Source organism: Sus scrofa, chromosome 4 (genome assembly GCF_000003025.6).
Source record: "Sus scrofa isolate TJ Tabasco breed Duroc chromosome 4, Sscrofa11.1, whole genome shotgun sequence".
In the NCBI taxonomy this organism is placed as follows: Eukaryota; Metazoa; Chordata; class Mammalia; order Artiodactyla; family Suidae; genus Sus; species Sus scrofa.
In genome coordinates this window covers 115,010,645-115,030,227 of record NC_010446.5, presented here as the reverse complement: position 1 = coordinate 115,030,227, position 19,583 = coordinate 115,010,645, and the positions used below count along the sequence as shown (strand labels likewise).

General features: G+C 34.0%; 1 long non-coding RNA gene across 1 annotated transcript; it reads left to right on the top strand.

The window, feature by feature from the left end:
- On the top strand, positions 6,346 to 16,258 carry LOC110260362. Its single transcript, XR_002343544.1, has 2 exons — positions 6,346 to 6,633; positions 15,166 to 16,258. It is a non-coding gene; the product is annotated as an uncharacterized LOC110260362 (long non-coding RNA).

Sequence of the window (19,583 nt, the reverse complement as noted above, 5' to 3'; positions counted from 1 at the left end):
TAGCAGAAAACAAACAAACAAACAAAAATGCTATATTTTCCCATAGGCCAGCATAAGCATATGGAAGCGTTTGCATTTTGGGGCATGGATCATCTTGAGTGGATCCTACCTATATTTTCAGGCCTGCCAGAGCCAGGGTGGTAGCTATAAGAAGGAACAGTGAAAGAAGTCTTAGGCAGTCTAAGACTTGTACCATTTAATGATACAGGGAAAACTAGTGATAGATGCCTGTGAAGAGTCCCAAAAGTGTTGCCTGAGAGTAAGAGTTTTAGCAGTTAAGAATTAATACAAAGCCGGTAAACTTTAGAAAAGTAGAGATTGGTTGGGCTTGCCTTACTGGTTGCGAACATTTATTTTAGATATGGAGTGAGTAATTAAGTAGTATCAAATAAGCTCAGAGAAGCACTACTGCTAAAGCAATGAACAATGAGTTTGACATTAAAAATAAAACATCTGAGTTCATGAAAATACACTATAAAGAAAATTAAGGAGTTCCCATCATGGCTGCATGATTAATGAATCTGACTAGCACCCATGAGGACACAGGTTCGATCCCTGGCAACACAACGGATCTGGTGTTGCCGTGAGCTGTGGTATAGGCTGCAGATGCAGCTCGGATCCTGCATGGCTGTGGCATAGGCTGTGTCATAGGCTGGCGGCTACAGCTCTGATTCGACACCTAGCCTGGGGACCTCTTTATGCCATGGGTGCAGCTCTAAAAAGCAAAAAAAAAAAAAAAAAAAAAAAAAAAATTAATGATAAGTGAAAGAAATTACTGAATGGGAAAATATTCACAACACATATCACTGACAAAAATCCCACAATATGTAATGGATTCCTACACATTAATGAGAAAAATAAAATCCATTGGGAAAAGCATAGAATATTTCTTTCTGCAAGCCCTTGAAAAGGGACTCCAAATAGCCTCTAGGCATAAAAAATGATATTTGTCTTCACTGATCATAAATAAGGAAGACACACAGATAATCAAAGAAGTCCACTTTGATACAATGTAAGATATAATTACACATTCACTAGATCTACAAAAGTTAAAAAGAAAATCTAATGATACTTTTGTCAATGATATGGCGAAATGGTAATTCCTATACCATGATGGGATCATACAATGTTACAATTATTTTGGAAAACTTGTATGACATTATTTAGTAAAGTTGAATGTAAATAAACCACATAGTTCATCAGTTCCTTTCCTGGATAGGGAAACTTTTCACCAGGCACCCAAAGGCAGGTACCAGAAGTTCATAGCCACTTTGTATATAATTGTCCCCAAACCAAAACAATCACACTTGGTTGTTAGAATGAAATAAAATGGGCTACATTCTTAATATGACATAGAATACCATGATGCAGATGAATGACAACTACTCACCAAAACTCTCATAAAAATAATGTAGATAAAAATAAGCATAAATCTACAAACTGCTGTTTGCATGAAGTTCAAAATTGGGCAAAAAAAAATGTGTTTAAAACATATTCATAGTCATTATATACAAGGAAAACATTGCTTCAGGAACCAGTATAACCTTTATCTATGTCAGGAGGGAGAACATTGTAATCTAGAAGGAACAAAAGAAGGCATTTCTGACATTGCTTTTTTTAAAAACTGAGGTGGCGATGATATGAGTATCCCTTTTAACATTATCTTTAAAACGTACACATAAGTCTTATGTATGTTTCTTCATATATATTTGAGTTTAAAAAAAAATCCGTAGCATATCTAGTGTTGCCAAGTTGATAAGCAGAACCCTTTCCTCTTATTTCTACACTTGATCTTAGCCAAGAGGCCGAGAAGCGATCCTTTCCTCTTATTTCTAATTAGCAGCTATGCTTGTTTTTCAAACTTGCTTGTAGTTTAGGATGGATATGAGTAGGATATGAGTGGAAGTGACATGTAGGACTCCAGAGCATGACACAAACTATTTTCTATATTTTTTAAAATACATATATTTTTTGGCATTTCCTGCAGCTTGAGGAAGGTCCGGGGTCAAGAATCAAATCCACACCATAGCAGTGGCCCAAGCTGCTGCAGTTATGATGCTGGATCCTTAACTCACAGCACCAAAAGAGAACTCCACAAAATATTTTCTATATGTGCTCCTCCATGCCTTTTTCTTTTTCTCTCAGCTAACTATAATAAAAACAACACCCAGCAAGATTTTCAAAGATCCCATTTAATGTTGGCAGAGCATTTGAATGGTCCTGTTTGATCATATATGAGTAGGAAAGTGTTTGAACATTTTAGTATTTTAGCTTCCTCCTAGTAATATCCGTGATGTCTCAAAATTTCCATAAAATTAGAAAAAAAATATAGAGACTTTGTGTTTACAACAGTCTCTCGTAATACTTAATTTTTAGTAGCATTAAGGTCATTATTTATTTTTTAATTATCAGTAAGTAGGGGCAAGTCTCTGTTAGGGTATCTTAAAAATTTTTGTCTATAATTCAGAATGAAACAAGGATAGATCTGTAGTTGGTAAAGAAGCAGTAGTCACACACAGTAGCGTGAATAAAGAGTCATTTGTCAAATGACAAAAATTTGGTCATTTTTATGATTTGAACAATGTTCATGTTTCTCATCGTTTTCAGATATGACTGAGGACTTAAACTGCTTTTGTCCTGAACCATCATGGTCACAGAGAAGACTTGTCTGATGAACGGTGAAAATTTTAATGCCTTAATTACACTGATTGATTTTTAAACACTAGAATAATCTCGTATCATGGAAAAATCCTACTTGCTTGTAATAACATATTTTTTTAAATATATTGTTGGATTTAATTTGCCAAAAATATTAAGAATATTCCATTTATGGTAGTGAGGAGTTTTGGTCTGTAGTCTTCTTTTCCTGTAATGTAGTGAGAAGTATTCCCTCCTCTTCAATTTTATGGAAGAGTTTATCTAGAACTGGTATCCTTCTAAACGCTTGATAAAATTCGGCAACAAAACCTTCGGAGCCTGGAGTTTCTTTTTGGAAAGATATAATAACAAATTCAATTTCTTTAATAGTCATAGGGTTGGTCAGGTAATTTATTGTCTCTTACAAGTAATTTGTCCATTTTATCTGAGTTGTCAAATTTATTATTATAAAATTATTCATAATATTATTTTATTGTCCATTTAATACCTGTAGCATCTGGAGTGACAACTTTTAGTTCCTGATATTGATTATTTGTGTCATTGCACCTCATGTTTGGATTAGTATGGCTAGAATTTTAATAATTTTATTGATCTTCTGAAAGAAAGTTATTTTGGTTTCACTGATTTTCTCTACAGTTATCTTTGTTCTGTTTCATTAATTTCTGCTCTTATTTCTTTCATTCTGATTATTTTGGGCTTCATTTGCTCTTCTTTTTCTAGTTTCTGAAGTTACCCCAAGTTTACTGATTTGAGGTTACTGATCTTTCTTCTTTTCTAATACATGTATTTAATGCTATAAATTTTTCTTTATATAGCACTTTAACTGCATATTCTATATTTTTATATGTTGTACATTCATTTTCATTCAGCTCATACTCTTTTTTAATTTCCTTTTTCATTCTTTTTAGAATCAGATTATATAGTTTTTTTGTTTCCAAGTATTGAGGAATTTCCCATATCTTTTTTGTTATTAATTTGTAATTTAATTCCATTTTTGTCAGAGAACATATTTAATAGTACCGGAATCTTTTTAAATTTATGGAGGCTTGTTTTATGGCTCAGAACAGAAGAGGGTCTATGAATGAGCCAGAACAAATGGCTCATCGCACTTGTAAAGAATGTATAGTCTACAATTCCAGGTGTGTTCGACAGATATCTATTAGGTCAGGGTAGATGATAGTGCAGACTAAATACCCTTACTAAATTTTTCTTTGTCATACTAATTATTGGAAGAAAGATATTGGAACCTAGATGACTAAGTGTGGGTCTGTGCATTTACCCTGCATTTTTACTTTTTGTTTCATGTGGTTTTTTTTTTCCTTTTTATTTTCTTTCTTTCTTTCCTTTTTTTTTTTAAAAAAAAAAGAAGTGGCCACATCTGCGACATATGGAAGTTCCCACACAAGGGGTTGAGCCACAGCCACTGTAGAAGCAACACCAAGTAGTTATGTTATGAGCACATGGGAAGTCCACTTCATGTGTTTTGAAGCTATGTGAGGTACAGAAACATTTAGGATTATTGCATTAATTTTTCATGATTATAAAATGCTTTGCTTATCCATGATAATAATATGCATTCTTCTGAAGCCTCAATTTTTTTCTGATATTAATATAGCCACCTCAGAATTTTTAAAAATTAGTGTTAGCATAGTATATCATTTTCCATACCTTTACTTTTAACTTATTTAGGTATTATTTATACTTGTTTCTGTAGATGTAGAGAAGCTGTGTGTATTATTAATCTTTCCCTTTGATTTTAGTTGGTCCATTCCATTAAGGTTAAATTCTTTCCCAAACACATCTCAAACATAGACTTTATACACTTTCATGGAGTTATCTCAAGACCTGTTCAGTATATTTTATATCAACTGAAAGGGACAACACATATAAATTGAAAAAAAAAAAAAGAATTAGATATTTGGGTCAAACATGTAGGTACTCTACTAGGCCAGATCAGAGCTACATACCCTCATTTTTGAAGTAGAAATTTATTAAATTAAAAAGATTACATTTTTTTTCTATGAGTATTTTGGTGTATTTATTCATGACAGTTTTGCATCTCAATTACATACTTTTAATTTTCCACTTGGAAGATACCTATTCTGAATAAAAATTTATTTTCAAGACTCAATCCTCAATACTACATTGAAAAAAAATCCAATTAACTTACACAAATTGCCATGCTCCAAGGACATTCTTCTTTTTCAGAGGAGGAGACTATAAAAATGAAAATTAATACTCACAAAAACATAGTTGCATAATTTTTTTCCTGTTGATTTACCTCTCTCCACCTGCTAGTTTTCTACAGTATATTATTATATCTCTATTTCTAAAATTAGTCACTAAGATTAAAGTATTGCTCATCTCTTTTTTACCCTTGCCATACCCAAAGTTTGAGTTATCAGAGATTTATCTAGATGAGAACAAATATCAAACCTGCAGTATTTCAAGGATTTTCCCTAAGGATTTTCCCTTCCTAAGCATTATTATCCTAAGGGTCAATATTGATCATTTTGTTTGTGTTTCTATCAGTTAAACTTTTAAACCAATGGTTTTCTGTTTCTATTTCTTTTCAAAACCTGTGATGTTTTGAATGGGTTAATTTTTAAAATTAGGACAAAATTTAATTTTGATTATGACAAATTATAACAATAATGAAACTTCTGTGTATTTTTATCTTTCATTGTTTTTTAAGCCAGTCTGTTGGGGAAAAATACTAGAAAAGAAAGATTTTAATTTACCGGACCAGACTCTTAATTTTCAAGGACTAAATATATTCTCAGAAGTATTTCACTGAGAGGGAATTTATTATACGAACAAATACAAAAATACAGCCTCGCAGGGACTGAAACATTTTGCATTAAATAAAAGAAAATTAAAATAACACAGCCAAAGGCAAATGCATAAACAAAGTATAGTATCCTGCACTGTTTTAATTTTTTGCAATATTCTAATTTTAGTGTATAAATTCACTTAATTTTTGTATAGAATTTTAATGACAAAATGATAAAATAACTATATATGTATATAATATATAAAGGTGTTAATTTGTGATTATCAATAACATAAAAAGGGAATGAATCTGTAAGGAAATTGAGTTTTTATATGTGATTGAAATTATCATCACTTTAGAAAAGAGGGTATTTCATATAATTGCACTGGCACCCAGAAAGAAAATACCTATAGAGTATACGCAAAATAAAATGAGAAGGGACTCAAACCCTGACACTGAATAATAGGCAAGGAAACACAAAAGAAGGCAATAAGAAAGGAGTAAAAGATAGAAAAGCTATAAGACACACAAAAAACATTTAGAAGAAAATGTCAATAGCAAGTACTTTCATATCAGTAAGTTCTACAAATGTAAGTGATTAAATGTAAGTGATTAAAAAGCAAAAAAAAAAAAAAAAAAAGATGGCTATTAATTCTACCTTGGGGGTTGCTTCTTTAACTTATACGAAATTTGTTCTTTGGGAGTTCCTGTTATGGCACAGCAGAAACGAATCTGACTAAGAACCATGAGGTTGTGGGTTCAGTCCTTGACCTCACTCAGTGGATTCAGGATCTGGGGTTGCCACGAGTTGTGGTGTAGGTCACAGACATGGCTCCGATTTGGCATTGCTGTGGATCTGGGGTAGGCCAATGGCTACATCTCTGATTAGACCCCTAGTCTGGGAACCTCTATATGCTACAGGTGTGGCCCTAAAAGGACAAAAAAAGACAAAAAGACAAAAAAAGAAATTTGTTCTTCATTTATGTTATTTCTACCAATTAGTTATAGGCAAGGAAAAATTGTACATGTTCTGTCATCTTTATCCAAAAACCCTATGAAATTTTGTTTAGAATTCTGTCAGACTTTAAATGTGGATAGTTCCAATGAAAGATCTTGTTTGATTATTTTATTCTGAGGAAAAAGATGCAAACTGGAGGAGCTGAAAGAAGAGGATAGAATCACTTCACAGTGGAAAATCCTGGGTGAGTAAGTTATTCAATAATACTTTCATAATGGAATAGGTAGTGCGAGAGAGTTATAGACAGAATAATTGGATATTTTAAAAAATATTTTATGAAATTTGGATATTTGGTATTTGGTATAGTTTTCTTTTCCATACCTCGCAAACCCTTCAGTAATATCTGTACTTATCAGTGTTTAAAAATACCATCTATACATGTGCACAAGAATGTATTTTTATTGTAATTTTGTGCTGAGATTGACCTCCATGTGAAAATGAAAAATCACAGTATTTGATTTTGTATATCCATCTTTACTCTTAAAAATCCTTGTCTCCTGGCGAAAAAAAAAAATGCATTTGAAATCTGAGATCAGAATTAAAGCAAATGAGATTTTCATTCTCTCTTTCCTAATTCTGATAAATTTCTCACCAAAATGTTCATGTTAAGAGTCTACTTTAAATAGACTATTCATGGATCTAAGATAATACTAATCATACTAACAGATAAATGGTATATTGATTCTTTTATATATAAAACATATGTCTCAATTCTAGAGTGTGAGCCAAATGATATAATGTGCATACAGTGCATTTAGAAACTATATTTTAGATCCATATTTTCTCTTTGAAATTTAAAATCACCCATACTGAGATGGAAGAAAACTATTTGACTCATTCTAAGATGAAGTTACTGAGTGCAGAGTTCTTAAGCATTTTACCTAAAATTGCCTACTTGCTCCATAATGAATTCAGATCTAAAACTAAATTTTTCAACACTCAAAATTCTTTCTTCAGTAACATAATTATTTCCATTTAGCATAAAAGTAAAGATTTTAACATTCAGAAAAACAAAAAGCACATGTGGTGAGAACTATGCTGGAAACCAGAAAATTATACATTAATATAGATAATGTGTTTTTGAAGATTAAAGCTGCTTTTCATCCTTTTGACTCTAACATATGTGACTTTACTCAGACTCATAACTCTAGTTTAAAAAAATAAAAGTGATTTTCATGGCCATGAAATGACATTTGCTTTCATCTTTCTGTGGCTCTGTTTGTGTGTTACTTGCAAGAGAGTGCTCATAAAGCAATGTATAATAAATCACTCAGACATAATACTCTACAAAGAGCCTATGAAAATGATAATGACTATTCCTGTTTAGCTGATCATCCAGCTATAATTACTTCTGGATAAATTAGGCTATGAGTATTAAAGAAAAGAAAGTAATGAAGTGCTTGCTATTGCTGTTCATAGTGCAATGCATTTAGCTTAGAAGGGCAGAATAAGTTTTTAATTTCCCCCCATCCTTTGTTTGCAGAAAGCGAACCAGAATTTCCAAAACCTAACTTGAGAAGTTAAGCTAAAGATTTTATTTCAGGACAGCTTTCTTGATGGGGAAATACTGTTTATTACTGTCAGTTTTGACCTCATTTGTTCGGATCGTGTTATATTTCACATAGAAGACTATCAGTTTACCTTTGAAAGAGTGCTGATTTGTTGTTTAAAAAAGGCAAATGGAGCTCTGAAATCTAAACTTGTGGTTTTGGGTGAGATTAACCAAAATGTATTATCACGTTATGTTTGAATGATTGACAGTTTAGTACTTTGAATTTATGTCACACATGGTATTGTGTGCAGTTATATTAATTAGTCTAATAAAAATCAAAAAGTGGCATCAAGTACTCATTTATTAAAATATCCTTACTGAATTCTCTGCATTTGCATGCATAATTAGAAGATTCAGATGACACTCAATTGTGACATGTGACAGCTAGTATAAAAGCTAATATAAAATGAATATTTAAACACTTGAAAATGGGTATGCCTTTCAGTGCCTTAAAATTAATTCCAAAGAAGCCAATTTAAACTACAGTAGGCAACATGAATCATTGGATGACTTAAAGACAAGCCTTATTTATACAGATTCTCCTTGATTATATTCTCTGTGTGCATATGATCCTTGGCAGTTTTAATTCAGATTTCTGTCTTGCTTAAGATTTAGCTCTCAAGTAATTATGCTTTATAACACATTTGGGTCCTTAAGTTTGAATGGGTTCAGCATGGTAGATTAGTGCATGCTAGATTCATCTAGCCAATGTGTTAGAATCCTTACATTCTGGCATCAAGTGAAAAAAAAAATGATGATGAACTTAGAATTTTAATAGACTGTAATTAATCTTCTGTAGCTTTTTCCTAAATGTGAATCTAATGTATCCTTTCTCTATACTAATTATAATATTGGTTACAACAGTATAATTTGTCATGCAAAACAGCTTTTATGTTACGCTAAAGTCAAAGTGGTACTGTAGGTAGAAGTTTGCTGGTTTTGAACAATGACATATAATAAATACTCTAAGAAGTTCTGCTTCTATTTCTAAGACTATTCAGAAATCTAAAAATGCCCCTTTGAATCTAGCAAAGCCTCATACACTCTTATCCTTTTACAATCTCTAATATTCCTGTTTCGAAGGATAAAAAGGCCAGAATCCAAGGCTAAATGAGAATAGCATCATTCTCTTGGGCTTGGTTTTTCAATGTATTTGAAGGACATATTCTGTCTTGTCTGCTAAATCAAATAAAAAGTCAGCCTTCAGAGGAATACACTGGTCACATTCTTATACCCTGAATCAACCTTTGTCTGTCACAAGGAGACAGATCTCTCATCTAATATTAGATTCTTCTACAGTATTCTTCAGCTTAACTCGTTGAAGTCTGTAGTTATAACCTGACATAGCTGAAAGTAGCCTACACGCGTGAGATGCTAGTTAAGGCCTCTCAAATGCTCCATGTAGCCCTAAAAGGCTGAATTTATTTGCTCAAAAATATTTATTGTCCAATTAGAATGTACATGACTCTTGAAAGAGTTGAATGAACTATAGCGAACATGTATATATTAAGCTGACTTGATGGAGCTTACAGTTTATTGAAGGTGGATATAAAAATGCCTACTAAAATAAATGTGGTTTTACAGATTATAATAAATGTTATTAGCAAAAAGAAAAATAGGAGAGGCTTCGGAAGACTTTCTGTAGAGGAGATATTTCTTCTTACAACTGAATGATGAGTATAAGGTAGCCAGCAACACAGAATAAAGAACATTTTTGGGAGCAGATACAACATGAACTTTCCACACCTCATATCTCCACATCTACTAGGATGAACCCTCCACCATGGGGCTTATATATTTTTTTAAATGTGCTGCAATATCATGCCTCCAATATTTGATCAAGTTGAACAGAACCTACTTCAGTGATTCTATCTACATAGGATTCTTTGTGTTGAGAGGACTGTAGAGAGGTGGTTTGCAGTGTTTGACAACTCACAAAAATCAAAAATTGTAGGAATATTCAGTTCCTTATATTTAAGATCAAAACCACATTTTTGTGCTTGTGTGCTCTGATGTATTCTGGCATACCGACTTGAATTGGAACTACATTCTGAGGTTTGGGATTGACAAATAACACCGAGAACACACATTTGCTTTTATTCTTTGAATGAAAAGAAAGCAATAATAGCATATTATCACTGAAATTAAATTAGTCATTGATAGCTCAGCTGTGAGCAAGCTTTAAAAAACATTGATACTACTTAAACCTCTGGCTGTGCAGGGATAAAGCTAGAAAGGTGTCTAAGAATGAAGCTAGAAGCTTGTGAAGCTAGAGAATCAATGTAGAATGAATTTCTTCTCTTGTTTTTCTTGAGGAATTGAACTATAGTGCTTTAAACTAATTCATACATGCTGACATACTGGTAAATAAAATACAAATGTATTCCAAATGTTGATATTAACAGGATAGAAAAAACTAAATTTTATTTATTTTGAAAATATTCAAATATAATGATTTATTTTTAAAACTTTAAAATGTTTATTCATAGTAAAGTGATTTTATTTATTGGGAGCCTCTTCCTCCATTTTAGAAGGAATATTTAAGGTAAATTAAAGATTTGCTTATTTCTGTTGGTTAAAGTACTCAAAAAAATGACATGTAACCCACATCTTATTTTCACTTCCCTCACAATTTCATCTATTTTTTTAAGAAAAATAACACGTTTTAAGAATTTTCCTTAAATGAATCAAAATTAAATGAAAAATATTGTTACTGACTACATCACCCTCATAAACTTGGTATGGTTTTGCAATTAAGAAGATTCTAAAGTTTCAACTCCATCTTGTATCTAAAGAGTAATAAATTGCTTTAAAAAATCAATAGTCTGAAGGAAATTGTTGACACTCCATCATTCCACATTTATCATTTGATTTATTGAGACATTCTCTGTGCTAAATATGTAGATTCATCTCACTTGTCAAGTCAGTGTTTTTTAAATGCATCTCAGACCTTTGTGCACAAAAAACAATAGATCTAGTTCATTAAAAGCATTAATCAAAGCTCATAATAGCTTGTAGCTTTTTTTTTTTTAGAATTACTGGGTGACTTGGCATTTACTTCCTCCACTGAACACTAAAAAGTAAGTCAGGCAAGGACATTATCCCTATTTTTGTAGATGACTAAACTTAACTACAGAAAGTTTAGTGGTTTGCTAAAGACTCACCTCCAGCAACTGACTTGTGATTTAAAGCCAAATTTTCTAAATAAATTGAATACTTTTCACTCCATCCACTTTACAAAAGGTAAATTTCTAGCAACACTTAATACATTTTATTTTATCCCTAAATTTATACTCTAATTTATAATAGGACTTCACATTTATACTTTTATTGGAAATCCATCATTTCATTCATAGTATTAAAATGTACAAGTTCATGAATGCCTTAGCAAAGTTTAGTTTTAGGGAATATCTAATTTAAATAATATGTTGAGGGAGTTCCCATTGTGTGGAAATGAATCCAACTAGTATCCATGAGGATGTGGGTTTGATCCCTGGCCTTCCTCAATGGATTAAGGATCTGGCATTGCCACGAGCTGTGGTGCAGATCACAGACATGGGTCAGATCCCACGTTGCTGTGGCTGTGGCTTATGCTGGCAGCAGCTGATTCGACCCCTAGCCTGGGAACCTCCATATGCTGCAATGTGGCCCTAAAAAGCAAAAAAAAAAAAAAAAGAAAAAAGTGGAATACACCATTTTCCTTATCAACAATAGAAGCCCTAAGCCCTACCAATTGTTATTTTTAAAATTGATAAAAATAAAGGAAGTGGAGAGAGAACAATTTATATTATTTGGTTGCACTAGTTTGTGAGCAATATTATAAAGTTAATAAGATTATAATCAGTTTAAATCAATCTCTGTGTAATTTTGAGTCAGTGGAAAATACAATTGAATATTGATAAGTTCTATCAGAGCCTATTTATAGCCAGAGAGATGAATGCAGGATGGCATGAGGGGAAAGCCAACACTGCCTTGGAAAGCCAAGTGATAGGAGATTGCCTTTACACTCTTATTACTGCAGTTCATAAAAGATGCTAGATATGTATTGTCTCCACTTTGTAAGCTCATAGTTTTAAAAAGGGCCAGGGTTTACTACTAGACTTCAATAACATAGACAGCATAGTGTTATTTTGAGCAGAAACTCACCAAAAGTCTTCTTACTCACACTCTAAGTTAAAGGAAGAAGCAGAGTATATATGGTATTCAAGTTTTGGAAAATTAAAAAAAAAAAGTCATCATCTCTATTTAGTATTCTTTGACCGTGTAGCAGCTTTTGCAGTCACATCCCCCACATTTTGGAAAAAATATATATATATTAAAAGTTACAGAACCCATGCAGCAAGGCAAAATGGAACAATTTAATTATTCTCAGGTTTTTTTTATTTTGTTTTGTTTTTGTCTTTAGTCAAAATTATACTAGCTTAGCATGACGATGCATATTATTTTGATCACAGTTTTCTTATTTTCTTCATTTCCTGTGTGACTAAAACACTCCCACCATCGACATTCTCTTCACTTAATAGAATATAGCAACATTTGAAACCAGTTCTCGTTAATCATGCATTTCCACCATGTCTTCAGTGAGTAATTTGTATCTATGTGCTAATAGTCTTGAAAGGAACAAGCTCATTTTCTTTATGTTTAGTCCAATATGGAAACCTTGACCATGAATAAATATTAGCTCTAACTCATCACGTACCATATTACATATAGAGAATTTCTTTATTATGATTTAACTTTGAAACCTATTTATACATCAAGCAATTCCAAATGGGAATTTAATTTATTATATATTTGCAATTATTGTCACATACATGCTTTTCCATCTAGAAAATTTAACTTCATTAAAAGTTTTTTTTATTTTCTTAGTCTATTGAAATATTAAAGCTAATTACTCAATATCAATTCCTCAAATATTAAAGCAACTAAAAAATAGTTATTTAAAGCACAGATATATTTTACTAAAAATCATGCATGGGTGTGCTTAACAGTTATTATTTGATAGATGTGGTATTTTTAAAATATTTTATATTATATAAAACTAAAATAGAAGTTCAAACAAAAAGTTGAGTATTGGTAAAATTATGGTATTTTGGAATCTAAAATTTCTCTCCATAAGTGATAATGTAGAAGTTAGTTAAAGCATTTTAAATTAATTTAGCTGGTCATAATTCCTCTGTCCTGTTCTGCTATGAGAAGCAGCTCTTAAATTACACTCAATAATGATTCTTTTTCTTCCTATGGGAGTATTATATTGGCTGTGGGTTTGTCGTAAATAGCTTTTATTATGTTAAGGTATCTTCCCTCTATACCCACTTTGGTAAGAGTTTTTATCTTGAATGGAACATTTCTACCTCTACCTGCTTCTAGGAATCCTTGGTTAATGTTTTAATGTTTTCTTGTGAGTGATGCTAAGAAGCAGACTCTAAGGAAAGCATTTGGGGAGTAGATTATTTGGCCCTCCAAAGGGCGGTAATGATCCCGTCACTAGTCATAGGTGGATTATCTATAGGCCTATAATGGTGTAACCGTAAGTGTTCAATATTCACGTTTAGGAACCTAGAGAGGGCTGAAACTGGTGCAGTGCTTCTGGAGTAAGAGAAGTACAAGGGAAAAACTATAAACTATGGAATAGAAAGGTTGCTGCTAAGTTCCATCAATTCATTGAATATAGATCATGACAGACTCAAGTTTATTTATCTATTAACACATAAAACAAAGTGTGAAGGCCAAGGAGCTTTCTTGGCAGAACTTAAGAAGAAATTTATCTCCCGAAGTTAGTGTGCAGTCATAGCTAAAGACCAGGCCCAGGACCTAATTACAAGAGTGTCAGAACTTCAAAGAAGGCTGACATTATCAGCCTAATGAAGTCTTTTTGCAAAAAAGTAGTCTCTTTAAGGGAAGGAGTCAAGTCCCTCAGACTGAAGATGGTGATATATGAGTGAATGAACTTGAGCATATTGAGCTTCCAGATTTTCCTGAACTCTAGGTCTGCAGAAACATTCCTTTTACCAGTTGGAAAGGGATTATATTCCTCACATCACTTGTTTGAATATTATGCCTTAGAAGACAATGCTTGTCCTCTTTAGGATATACCTCCACTTTCCCTCCTGATCAGCAAACCCATGATTAGGGTTATATTTTAACATACTTTGAAGTGCTGAGTATGGTAATGAAAGAAGGGATTATACAACAAAGGAGCTGCAGGAGCTGGCTAACATATATAGCAGTAACTAGCTAAGAATGCCTGAGAATATATACTTAAGGTGGGAGTATCAAGGGGAGGATTGAATATAAAGTTTCGTAAGGGAGAATCCGTTGACATGGGGTACTCTCTTATGGCAGAGAGTTTACCTCTCTAGTAAAGGCTGCAGGAATTGTGTCTAATATGTGGCTCTGTTGCCTCTAAAGAAGTAATAGCCTATGAAATAGAAATACCAGCATATCTTTGGAAGAAAGTCTATGGAGAAAGAGATAAACATATTCGGAAAAGTAGCAATGTTAGACAGGGTTTACTATATGAGGCAGGGAGACCCAGCAGCTGTGTTTTTCCCCTCATTTTCCAAAGGAAAAAAAAATGTGTTGATGAGGGGAACAACAGAAGTTCACTGAGTTTAGTGGCAGCTATCCTTTGTAAGACAGTGCTGATGGTAGGAGATGCTGTTACAAAGCTGGGCCCCATGATAGCAATGAAAAAAACAGGATCCTAGCTTGGATGAAGTTTTATGGTATCATTTGTCTTTTAGAAGTAAGGTAAGCAACAAGATCAGAATACGTCCGGGGCCCTAACCTTGGTGACAGAAAGCATCATTTTCTCCATGCTCAACTAGGGCATTAGAGATCTGTTTATAAATGGAGTCCCAAATCCAGAGTCCATGGACCTAATCAGTAGTTATCTTCCTGGTTCTAATTGTATAACCACAAATGAAATAATTTGCAGTTGTAAAACTCTCACATGTTGGTTGTCCAGTAGAGTGAGATCCATTGCAGTAGGAAAACCAAAGTGAAAGCCCCTGAAACTTTTCCCCTCTTACTAAGATGGTAAATAAAAATAGCATCCGATCTTAAAAGGAATGGTGATGATTAATGCACTCGCAAGTTCTAACAGTAGCTATACAAATACTTAAGGATCAATGCTAATTAATCATTTTATTCTCCATTCAGGTGAAGAAGACCAGAGTAAAAACGGCAGATAACAATAGACTACCATAAGTTAATCAAGAAGAAGCCCTGATTGCTCTTGCTATGCCTCACATGGTATCTTTATTAACATAATTAACATATGGTCTTGGGTAAGTGGTAAAACTATTGTTCTGAAAGATGCTATCATTTCAATACCCATCTGGATGGAGTATCAGAAATAACTTACATTTATATGAGATTGACAATAGTCTTGTCCCAAGGCTACATTCATTCTCTTGCTCCCTGTCATAATGTAGTACAAAAGAACCTGGATGGCCTGGACATTCCAAGGCTGTGACTTATATCTTCAACAAATAGCCATTATATACTATTAGATGCCCTGTCCCCACTAGGTAGAATACAAGAAGTGCATGTAGGAGTGGCCTATTTTACCGTCACTCCCAGTGACTCACTTGGCTGTGAAGTTCACGTCTCCTGACCCCACAAACATCAACATTGTTGTCCTAGAGGTCTTGGGTTCTGCCAGGGGACACAAGTAGGAGTTCCACAAACACACAGCTATAGCTTCCTCTCTACGGAAACGAGTTTCAATAGATCACAGAGCACAGAAAGAAGTTACTGATGGTCCCTGGATATCATAAGGAGGAAAGGGGTTTGGAGAAATATGTTTAGTACCTAGGTAGTCTACTGGGCATCTCTTATTATTCCTATGCCCAGTTTTAACTGTAAATGAGTAAATAAAGGAAGTGTAGCCCCACCAGAGCAGAGTAACCAGGCAGAGCACTTACCCCCACAAAAGTGCTGTACAAGAGAAAGAAATCTTGAGTGTGTGTTAGAGAAGGGGGGTAATGAATATCAGGTAGGCTGCAGAACCCGTACCTGAGGTAGCACCTTTAGCTCATCCCTCAAATCTTTCTTTAATAAGTTTTCTCAGAATATAACCAACCAGACTCTTGGAAGGAGAAAGAAGTGGATATGAGTGGTATTAGGAGTAAATTACAAGGGTTTTTCCATGCACTACCCAAATCCCTATCAAGGATCATTTTACTTATCTACCAGATCAGTGGTGTGCAGGTAAAATGGCTACCTGGAAAAAAAAAAAAAAAGAAAGAAAAACCCCTGATGTGTAGTACCTGCCTATTTCTATTGTGTAAAATTTCTCATCATGGATGACTTCAAGCTGCTAGTTTAACACCTAAACTACCAAATTCATGAACATTCCTGCTGTGAATGCTGGTTGCAAAGAATTCACAGCTGAGCCATCTCCAGAGAAATGCCTTGGCTGGATAGATATTATGCTAGCCACTCCCTACTACTGGGTCAGCAGGAGGCTAAAGAATGAATGACATGGGGGTATAAGAGGTCAGCCCTCTTTCCTCAAGTTAGGAGCAACTCTGGGGCTTAAATTGTGTTTTGGGGGTCGTCATGGCACCAGGGTGAATTTAGTCTCCAGTGAGGACCACACCCCTGCCTAACTTTCTCTCCATGTCCTATTCTGCCTCCTTCTCTCCCATTCTCCTGAGAGCAGACTCTCAAAATACCAGAATTTTCATCTCAGGCTCTGCTTCTAGAGAAACTGACCTGAGACATTCACTGATAAACCCTCTCCATTCCTTAACCTTTATGTGTGACTTCATGCTATTTGCCTTTGTTCATCTTGCCAAAGCTGAGTAAATATGAGTAAATGACTTCTATATTTGCTTTATGCTACTTTTCAAAGAAATTGATTTTCAAATGTGAAGAATAGAATCAATACGGTTAACATTAATGAATAATTTCTACTTATATCCCAGAAAGAAAATATATAGGTGAGTAATTTGACTTTGAACTAATTCCGTTCTTAAAATTCAGAATAGGAATGTCTCAGGACACTAAACAGTGGTAATCACAGGACCACCATCAGAGACTCTCAGATAGATAAGCCCAAATCACCAATTTTTAAAAACATAACACTGTGAAATAGTGGCACCAAATTTAGTCAGTAGAATTAGTATCACAGAAAATATGAGAATGAACTCAAAGAAACTTAAAATATAATTCATATATTTAGAGTAAGAAAGTATATTTAATTTCTGAAATTAGTCATTTCAAAATTTAACAAAATAGAAATCTTGGAAATAAAAATAAATAATGACCAAATAAAAATAAAATAGGTTCATACAAAAAGCTAATTAGGGACATGGATATTTGAATCTGGGAAATTTACATGGTTAAGAAGTCAAAGAGATGAACAATATCTCAAAAACATAAAATATAGGAGTGTATAAAAGAAGATCCAAAAAGGATAGATCTAATTCAAAAGGAGGAGTAGAGGCAATATTCAAAGATATAATGTTAACATTTTTCTAGCTAAAGATAATATTCATTCTCAAAGTGAATGGTTACACTGAGTACCAAGCAGGATAAAAGATGATAGATCAATAGGTAGACAGATGATAAGTAGAAAGACAGAGAAATAGATAGACAGATAGAAAAAACCTAGTGAAATTTCCCTGCATCCTAGATAAAGAATGTACTACAACTCTGTGGGTAATAATCAATATTAAACTGAGATAGAAAAGTGAGAAAAAGCTTTCACTTAATTTAGGGTATGAAAGAAAGGAATGCATCTTATAATAGGATGCAGAGCATAGAAAGCAGCCACATTCTCTGAGAGAGGAAAGAGCTTCCCGTCCTCCAACCTTTTACCAACAAATGCATAGTTTCAAATGATAAAGTCTCCATAATAAAGGTTACCTGAACTATTAGGAGCATACCAGTTTCCTCCAGATCCAGCATGAGATACACAGTTACATAAGGCTGGAGCAGTCCATCATGTATCTTAATTGAGACATGTGCTGGCTACCACCCTACCTCAGCCCTGGGTACTTCATTAATCTAGCGAGTTAAACATTGTCCAACATTGTAGTCCCTGAATAACGACTTAAGTCATCTTTCTTAAACTCTCCACTGCAGTACTGCCTGGTGCAAGAGTGTTCTTGAACTCAATGTTGTGGAACCAGAGCAGACCCTGTCAGAGCTGTGCTTGTAAACATTGAGATTTGATATTGCTTTATCTTGCAAAGAAAAAAAAATTGCATACACTTCCAGAAAGAATATAATAGGTCCTCTACCAAAACTAAACAAACAACAAACAAGACAACAGGAGAAAGGGATATAATAGATTTATATTTGGGTACACTAGACATCAACAGGTGGGGTTTTTTTTGTTTTGTTTTGTTTTGTTTTGTTTTTTTTAAACACATAAGAACTTCTCAGAGCAAGTTATTTTCTCAATGTAAGGCATTGGAGGAAGTCATTGCCTTTTTCAGATCAATTGGTCTGAAATTTTAAACCAGATATGCTTGAAGTTATTTATGACAGCTATTCTGTGACAGGGGTCATTCGCTGTAATTCTAGCCATCCTCTTGGTTTTGCAGTGAATACCGTTTTTTCACCTGTTCCTTGGACTTCTTATCACACCAGGATTTAGACACAAGCTTTTAGACACATTTGAAAAACAAGTGAAGTTTTTCTAAGTTGATTTTACCTCTCTTAGTGCAGTCTCCCTTACTTTCCACTAGGCTCTCTCCTTCTCCTCCTTCCAGCTCCATCTCCAATATATGTGAGGCCTCCTGCTTCTCCTGTGTTAATGATCTTGGACTCCCTCTCACTGGCACAACTGGACATTCCTGCCTGCACAGTTCCTCCCTGTCATCTCTCCCCTTCTGAAAACTAAGACTTTCTCCTTTCTGATAGAGAATCACAGTATAATTAATCCTTTCAGGAATATACAACACAGTGTATACTCTGGAGCCAGATACCTGTATTCTCTCCCTGTATTCATTTACAAGAGCTGTTGTGACAAAGTACTGCAAATGGGAAGTCTTAAATAATAGAAATTTATTGTCTCAACAGTGTTTGGAAATAGCTGTCTGAGATTCAAGCGTTGGTAGGGTTCGTTCCTTCTGAGGACTGTGTGGTGAATCTGTTCCATGCTTCTCTCCTACCTGCTGGTGGTTTGCTGGCTATCTTTGGCATTGCTTAGCTTTTGCCACATCACCCAGACCTTTGCCTTCAGCTTCACATTTGCCTTGTGCGTGTGTGTCTTTCTTCAAGTTTCTCCTTTTTTAAAGATACAAATCATATTGGATTGGAGGCCCACCCTACTTTGGCGTGACGGCCTATGAAATTAACTACTTCTTCAATTTCTATGTTCACATTCTGAGGTATTGAAGGGTAGGACTTCAACATCTGAACTGGGCCAGGGACATAATTCAATCCATAACATCCTCAACTCCCTGAACCAAACTTTTGCTTCTGTTAAAGTTAGAAAGATAGTATTATCTACCTCATAGTTTTTTGTGAGAATTGAGAGAATTAATATCTAGATAGCATTTAGAACAATGCTTGACACATAATAAGCACTACTGACATTGAGTAATAGATTTCTGATATTA